This window comes from Rhinopithecus roxellana, unplaced genomic scaffold, assembly GCF_007565055.1.
Source record: "Rhinopithecus roxellana isolate Shanxi Qingling unplaced genomic scaffold, ASM756505v1 contig6041, whole genome shotgun sequence".
NCBI classification, from domain to species: Eukaryota; Metazoa; Chordata; class Mammalia; order Primates; family Cercopithecidae; genus Rhinopithecus; species Rhinopithecus roxellana.
The window spans coordinates 11,882-20,365 of record NW_022144505.1 but is presented as its reverse complement, the minus strand read 5'-3'; the positions used below and the strand labels follow the sequence as shown (position 1 = coordinate 20,365).

At 42.3% G+C, this 8,484-nt stretch overlaps 1 pseudogene; it reads right to left on the bottom strand.

Annotated features, from left to right (window-relative positions):
* Positions 1-7,155: 7,155 nt before the first annotated feature.
* On the bottom strand, positions 7,156-8,197 carry LOC115896213 (annotated as a pseudogene).
* Positions 8,198-8,484: the final 287 nt, after the last annotated feature.

Below are 8,484 nucleotides of genomic sequence, written 5' to 3'. Positions count from 1 at the left end.
AAATTAAAAGACAATTACGTACTGGGTACAATATCTATAAATCACATATATCTAGAATATATAAAGAATTCTCATATATCAATAATAAGAAAACAAGCAATCTGGCCAGGCACAGTGGTTTATACCTATAATCCCAGCACTCTAGGAGGCCAAGACAGTTGGATTGCTTGAGCCCAGAAGTTCGAGAAAAGCTTGGGCAACATGGTGAAACCCTATCCCTACAAAAAAATACAAAAATTAGCCAGGCATGGTGGTGTGGACCTGTAGTTCCAGCTATTCAGGAGGCTGAGGTGGGAGGATTGATTGAGCCCAGGAGTTGGAGGCTGCAGTGAGCCATGATCATGCCACTGCACTCTAGCCTGGGCAACAGCACAATACTCTGTCTCCAAAAAAAAAAAAAAAAAAAAAAAAAAGAAAGAAAAGAAAAGAAAGGAAATAAAACAAGCAATCCAATTAAAATGGGAAAAATAATTGAATAGACCCTTCACCAAAAAAGATATATGAATAAGATATAAGCACATAAAAAGTTGTGCAACATCATTAGGGTATTAAAGAAAATCAAATTAAAAGCCATAATGAGACAGCATTCCATACCTATTATAATGGCACACACACACAAAAAAAATGACAATACTAAATGCTGGCCAGGATGCAGAGCAACTGGAACTCTCATACATTGCTGGTGGGGAATAAAAAAATGTACAGCCATTTCAGAAAATAATTTGATGCTTTCTTATAAAGTTAAACATATATTTACCCTATGAACCACCAATCTCAATTCTTAGGTATGTACTCAAGGGAAATCAAAATATGTGTTCATACAATATCTGAATATAAATTTTTATATAACAGTATGGCTGGGTGCAGTGGCTCACCACCTGTAATCCCAGAACTTTGGGAGGCAGAGGCAGTTGGATCACCTGAGGTCAGGAGTTTGAGACCAGTCTGGCCAACACAGTGAAATCCCATCTCTACTAAAAATACAAAAAGTAGCTGGATGTGGTGGTGGGCACCTGTAATCCTAGCTACTCGGGAGGCTGAGGCAGGAGAATTACTGGAACCCGGGAGGCGGAGGTTGCAGTGAGCTGAGATAGAGCCACTGCACTCCAGCTGGGTGACAGAGTGAGAATCCATCTCAATTAAATAAATAAAATTTTATAGCCGTTTTATTCATAACCAACAATGACTGGAGCAACCAAGATGTCTTTCAACAGCTGAATGGATAAATACATCATGGTACATCCATAGAATATCACACGGCAAGTAAAAGGGGATGGACTATTTAATATATGCAAAAATATAGATGACTGTAGTCCAGGCACAGAGGCTTGCGCCTGTAATCCCAGCACTGTGGGAGGCCGAGGCAGGTGGATCATGAAGTCAAGAGTTCGAGACGAGCCTGGCCACATGGTGAAACCCTGTCTCTACTAAAACTACAAAAATTAGCTGGGTGTGGTGGCATGCGCCTGTATTCCCAGCTACTTGGGAGGCTGAAGGCAGGAGAATCGTTTGAAACTGGAAGATGGAGGTTGCAGTGAGCCTAGACTGTGCCATTGCACTCCAGCCTGGGAGACAGAGCAAGACCACATCTCAAAAATAAAAAATAAAAATAAAAATAAAATGGATGACTATATAAAGCCTTACTGCAAAGTGAATAAAACCAGATCCAGAAGGCTACATATATATACACACACACAGATATGTGTGTATATATATATATATTTTGGAGACAAGGTTTACCAGGCCCGGCTAATTTTTGTATTTTATTAGAGACGGGTTTCACCACGTTGGCCAGGCTTGTCTTGAACTCCTGACCTCAGGTGATCCGCTCACCTCGGCCTCCCAAATGCTGGGATTACAGGCGTGAGCCACTGTGCCCAGCCAGAAGGCTATATATTATATGATTGTATGTATATGACATTGTGGAAAAGATAAAACTATAGAGACCAAAAGCACATCAGTGGTTACTAGGGACTAGGGAGGGAGAGAGGGGTTATCTACAAAAGGGCACAAGGGAACTTTTGGGGATGATGGAAATATTCTGGATACATTTGTCAAGATTCCTACATTGTGCACCTAAAAAAGTATGAGTTTACTGTGCCTAGATTATAACTCAGCAAGCCTGACTATGAAGAAAATAAATGAATAAATGTAGTCTCTAAAGCAAGGGTTTTTCAAATTAGTGAGATAAAATCCATCGGTGAGTAAGTTGTGAACTCAATTTAGTGGGTTGTGACTGGCATTTTTAAAAAGTGAAATTGGCTGGCCATGGTGTGGCTCATGCCTGTAATCCCAGCCACTTTGGAAGGCCAAGATAGGAGGATTGTTTTCAGCCTAGGAGTGCGAAATCAGCCTAGGCAATATGTGAGACCCCAGTCTCTACAAAAAGTAAAAAAATTATCCAGGCATGGTGGCACACGCCTGTGGTTCCAGCTACTTGGGAGGCTGAGGTGGGAGGATTGCTTGTGCCAGGGAGGTGGAGGTTGCAGTGAGCTGAGATTGCACCACTGCACTCCAGTCTGGGCGACAGAGAGAGATTCTGCCTCAAAATAAATGCATAAATAAAGTGAAAATAGACTGATATAAGAAATACCAGTCATTGCACACAGTAAGAGGAATATTGTTAATGAAACATTTGTTTCAGTTTCATATATATGTATATATGTACTATAATAATGTGTCACAAAAAAGAAACCATCATTCAATCTGTTTTTTAACATAGGGAATTTAATACAGGAAACTGGTTACACAAATGATAACGCTGAGAAGCCAAATAGGGGAAGGTGGGGCAACCAGAGATTAGCAACAGCAGAAACCACTAATCTTTTTAGACTAGAGGGACAAAGAGAGGAGGCAGTGTGGCTAGATCCCAGAACTAGACTCATCTAATGACAGGAGGGCCTTTCTGGCTGGAGCTGGAGCCAGGGAGGAGACGTAGCCACTGTCAGAGATGCACCTCCGGCAGAGAAAGGCAAAGAGAATCATCCTAGCTTTTCCATTCTTCCTACTCTCCAGCGTTGTGGCAGGGCCTTGTATCAGTAGGACCCAGCCAGGAATCACTTAATAACCTGAGAGCCTCAGAAACACAGCCTGTTGGATCAGCATCCCCATGACATTGCAGCAGAACAGGAGTGGATTTGACAGCAAACAGGCCAGGGGCTGCCACAGTTGTGAAGTAACATATATTTCTGATGAGGTTTGGGTTCTAAAAGATTTAAAAGCCATTACCTGAGAAAACTTCCCCTCTCAATTGTATGTGGTTCTCTCTACATATTGAAAGAATAAAATCACACTTTCGATCATTAGGGGATAGCAAATTTTGCCCTTTTTATTGTTCTGGTAGAAGGCAGTTTGAACTGAAGAAGTCAGATGGGGAGAATAATCCACTTCTGTCATTAGTGTTCTGTTTGTTTTGTTTCATTTTGTTTTGTTTTAGAGACAGAGTCTCACTCTGTTGCCCAGGCTGGAGTGCAGTGGCATGATCACAGCTCACTGCAACCTCTTCTTGGGCTCAAGTGATGCTCCCACTTCAGCCTCTCAAGTAGCTGGGACTAGAGGCACGCACCACCATTTTCAGCTAATTTTTAAGTATTTTTTGTAGAGATGGGGTCTTGCTATATTGCCCTCCCAAAGTGCTGGAATTATAGGTGTCAGTCACCATGCCCAGACCCTTTTTAGTTTTGGAGTAGTCTTACAAAGGTCTCTTAGTAAAGCAGTTAAAACTTCTAACAGATACAGGTGAAATACAGGCTAGAAACAACAGAACAGGAAAGAAGTATACCAGCAGCGAATATGTAAGCAAAGGAACCAAATGCTTCTCTCCTTGACTGTGTACAAGGAAAATCATAGTACGTGGTTAAAAATTGGCAAGCTGAGTACCAAATTGCCTCTGCTGGCAGCTGTGTGTGTGAGAATTCTACAAAATTGCCTGGATCCACAAGGACACCAGCGACCAAAAGTCATTTACACTACCCTATTTCTGACTGGTGGCTATCTGTTCCTCTGGTTCCAAAACTCTGACCTTCAATTACTTTAGATTTCTGATCCCATCCCAAGAAATGGCTCCCAAGGCTCCCTCAGCCCTTCACTACCTCCTTGATTTGAGACCAAACCTAATGCTTGATCCCTTGGGCTTGGAAACATCCTAGCACCCACTTTTGGACTTCTACCCTGTACTGACAGTGCACGAGCAAGGTACTTCAATCTGTTCATTTTCAGTCTGGTCTCCTTCAGTCATCTTAATATAATTCTGGCAATATCATTTTAAACTCAACTGTGTAATTATCAAGAGTTATTTTTAAAGGCAATGAATATTTGTTGGGTGAATGAGTGGATGGATGATGGATGGATGGATGGATGGATGGATGGATGGATGGATGAGTGAAGGCAGTGGAAGTCTCAGTTCTGCCTTTCAGCCAGGCTGAGGGGAAGTCCTGAAGCTCTTCCTATATGTGGCTCTGCGTTTGAAGACCACCAGAATGCCATTGCACTGCCATCTAGTGGTAGCATAGCCACACATAGGAAAAGAAATTGCGGAGAAACAAGCCTGAATGCGAAATGAGTGAATGTCACAGCTGTTTCTCAGATTCTGGCTGCTTATAATTGCCTCTCCTCACTTGACTATCTTTGATAGTAATACCATTTCACCTTGATTGTTTAACACATGTACAAAGAACACCAGTTGGATTATATAAATAGATTTCACCAGCTCAGACACCATATGGTGGGATAGGTACTCACTGGTACAATGATGCCAAAGGTCTGTGTGCCTTTTGAGACAGTCAATGAGCCCATGGTTTTCTAAAGTGTGATAACCAGCTGTTTTCAAAAGGAAGCATGATAACAATGTTATTACTTCCACACTTCAGTTTTACTTTGATTACTTCTTTTAGAGAACATGCTTTGGTTTCTGGACAAATGGTAGTCTTTTCCTTTACACAATCTTTTCCTGGATAAATGCTAAATGATAAATTGGTAGAAACTCTTTATCTCAGAATGAAATTATGTAAAAATAAAATAAAATAGCTGCAAATTTTAGGCAACCAGGAGTATAAAATGAGGACTGCATGTAATAATAAAACTATTATTAATAATAAACTGTATAATTAAGTTATATTGACTGAAGGGAGTTGAGATTGAGTCAGGCTGGCCTGAGAGATATGAAAACATCTCCCTGAAGGACTTTATATTTGTTTTTCTTTTTTCCCATTATCATCTTATCTTTATCTTAAAGCCTTGGCATTTCTGTTAGAACAAACACACCACAAAATGTTTTTTCTTGTAATACCACTTGGAAAGATAGCAGTGGTATGTCAGATTCAGACAAATTTTTATGCCCCAAGACATTTTACCACCAATACTCAGGATAGTCCATGAAAAGACTCCATGTAAACCCAAATCTAGAGGTCTGGCTCAGAAAAACAGCCACTGTTTTCCCCAGAAATGTTAACTGCCTTTGGACCTTTGGCTCAAAGCACCACCTGCCCAGTGCTACCAGGTAGACAAGCAGGCACAGAGGCCAGCAAACCGTAAGCTAGTGACTGTGGGCAGACCCTTCTCAGCCTCCTTAATCTTAAGAACAAAAAGCTCATCTGGAAAGCAAGGAACATTGATTTGGCACCATCTGGTCACTAAAAGAACTACGTCCCTCAGGCAAGCAGGGTCTCTGATCAACCCTACAAAGTACTGTCCTCTAACTCCCAAGTACCTGTGGTGACCACCTCCTTCCAAAGAGCAAAGGAAGGTTCAGTTCAGAGACATTAAGGTTTCTTCAGCTCACATAGCAGACAAAAAATCAGACCCTTTTTACCAAGCAGGTCAGGGGCCCACAGATACCCATGGAAATCGGTATGTATTTCTGAGTCAAAAACCTCCATCCATGTCAGGGAAAATTTGAATTGACCTCAGCTATCTTTCTTCTTTAGAACTGTCTGCCTCACAGTTTCTGGATGCCTACTTTGGAAAGGTGAACCTTGGCCAAGACACTAAGCTCTTTAAGCCTCAATTTGCTCACAAATAAAATGGGGATAGTGGTATCTACCTCAGAGGGTCATTGTGAGACAATACGTGGCAAGCACTGAGCCTAGCATATAGTACGAATATATAGAACACATTAAGTGAGCAGAAACTGTAGTCGTTGAGTGATTCTACACAGACAGAAATGGAAGAATAGCAGGTTCATGAGAGGAGAAAGAAGAAACAAATACACAGTGCATGTCAACAGGATAACACATAGAGGATTTCTAAAAGCCACCTCCAAGACAAATTCAGGTCCCAGGAGGAAGAGACTCTACAACCCTGAGTTCCAAGAAGGACGAACAGATACATCAAAGGCGATGCATAATTTGGAGGCATGAAACTAAGCAGTGCCTTCACAATACTACACATCCAGAGGGACACAAATGCAGTGTCATCTGTGGACTCGGTCCTCCTGTTAACTTCATACAAGATCAGCCCTCCATCTGCAGGTGTCATAGCTTCCTCAACAATTAGTTCCCAAGTCAAATAAAATACCAACCAAAAAATTGTAGATCTTTCATCTTTAGGGGAATTTTTACTTGTAAATTTAGGATTCCACCATTTCTTTAAAGCAAAGTCACTAGTAGCTGAGGGTGGTGGCACACGTGGGTGGTACCAGCTACTCAGGAAGTGCAGGTGGGAGGATCACTTGAGGAGCCCAGAAGTATGAGGCTGCAGTGAGCTATGATCGCACCACTCCATTCCGGCCTGGGTGACAGACCGAGACCTCATGTCTTAAAAAAAAAAAAGCAAAAAGCAAAGCCACTACAATATATTAGTGTAAGGAGGGCATGCCTGCTTCATTACAGATGATATCACACATGTTCTTGTTTACTTATTTATTAACTTAATTTTTTTTTTTTTTTTTTTTTTTTTTTTGAGACAGAGCCTTACCCTGTTGCCCAGGTTGGAGTGTAGTGGCACAATCTCAGCTCACTGCAACTTCTGCCTCCTGGGTTCAAGTGGTTCTCCTGCCTCAGCCTCCCCAGTAGCTGGGACTACAAGCATGCACCACCATGCCTGGCTAATTTTTGTATTTTTAGTAAAGATGGGATTTCATCGTGTTGGCCAGGATGGTCTCAAACTCCTGAGCTTAACTGATCTGCCTGCCTCAGCCTCCCAAAGTGCTGGGATTACATGCGTGAACCCCTGCGTCTGGCCAATATCACACAAGTTCTGAGATGAAAACCAGAATGGCTTTCTTGTCTGGGTTCCTGACTGCTCCTTTGCTTTGAGTTCTTTTAGTTTCTTCTCACAGGGACTCATGAAGTAATCATCTGGTTCAATCCCTGCATTCTTCAAATTTTCCAGGATTTTTTCCAGTCTGTGCACTGATCTGGCTTCTTCAATCTGTCTTGTGCTCAGGTACAGTGAACTCCTAGAAATCCAGGTGCTTACCACAGAGCAGGTATTTCTGACATCACTAGTTCTATCCAAACGAGGAAAAAACATCACTTCTGACAACTTCTCTAGGTCTCAGAGGCTCACTTGGAATCCAGTTAACTAGGATTGGAAGCCAATGGCTTCACTGGGTATCACAAAGGCCCTTAGTGGCATAAGTTCAGTATAAACTGGGGGCCAGGATCACTTCATAAAGGTGTGAGGGGAATGCCACCTTGTTCTCACTAATCACCTGGTACCTCTTTTCTTTCCATCACTTCTAGTCTGAGGTAAGGTCAAAGGCCCAGATACTACCCAAATATCTTCAAACTTCTCTGTCAGTTCTCAACAGAACATTTCTATTCTGTTCCAACATCCAGAATTATTATAACACCCCAAGGCACAATAGTAGAAAGGTAAAAGGTTTCAGCCTTTAGTTGAACATTTGTTATTTCCAGCTGGAGCCGTGTGTCCTCAGGACTACCTGCTTCCAACTTAGTCCTCGCTGAAGGCACTGAAGGTTGGAGGGATATTGGGACCAGATTTAAATATACCAGGTTTTCTGTCTGCATCACCTTGTCTCTGTTCCAGTTAAAGGGAATCCAGATTGTCCCAAGAGAACCTTTTCTGCAGATTCATCCAGCTCCCTCATTGCCACCACTGCCTCAGCACCCTGACTCCGCAAGAACTGCAGGGCTGTGAGCCTGCCTCCCATGGTGCCCACTATAGCCCTGACCATGTAGCCACTCAAAAAATGCCAGACGCCTTTGAGATGGGAAGTAATACTCTTGACAGTTATCTGACCCAAAGTACCACTTATTTGCTTTATTTATGTATTTATTTATTTTTGAGACAGAGTTTCGCTCTGTCACCGAGGCTGGAGTGCAGTGGCACAATCTTGGCTCACTGCAACCTCTGCCTCCCAGGTTCAAGCAATTTTCCTGCCTCAACCTCCTGAGCAGCTGGGATTACAGGCACCCGCCACCATGCCTGGCTAATTTTTGTATTTTTAGTAGAGATGGGGTTTCACCATGTTGACCAGGCTGGTTTCAAACTCCTGACCTCAGGTGATCTGCCCGCTCAGCC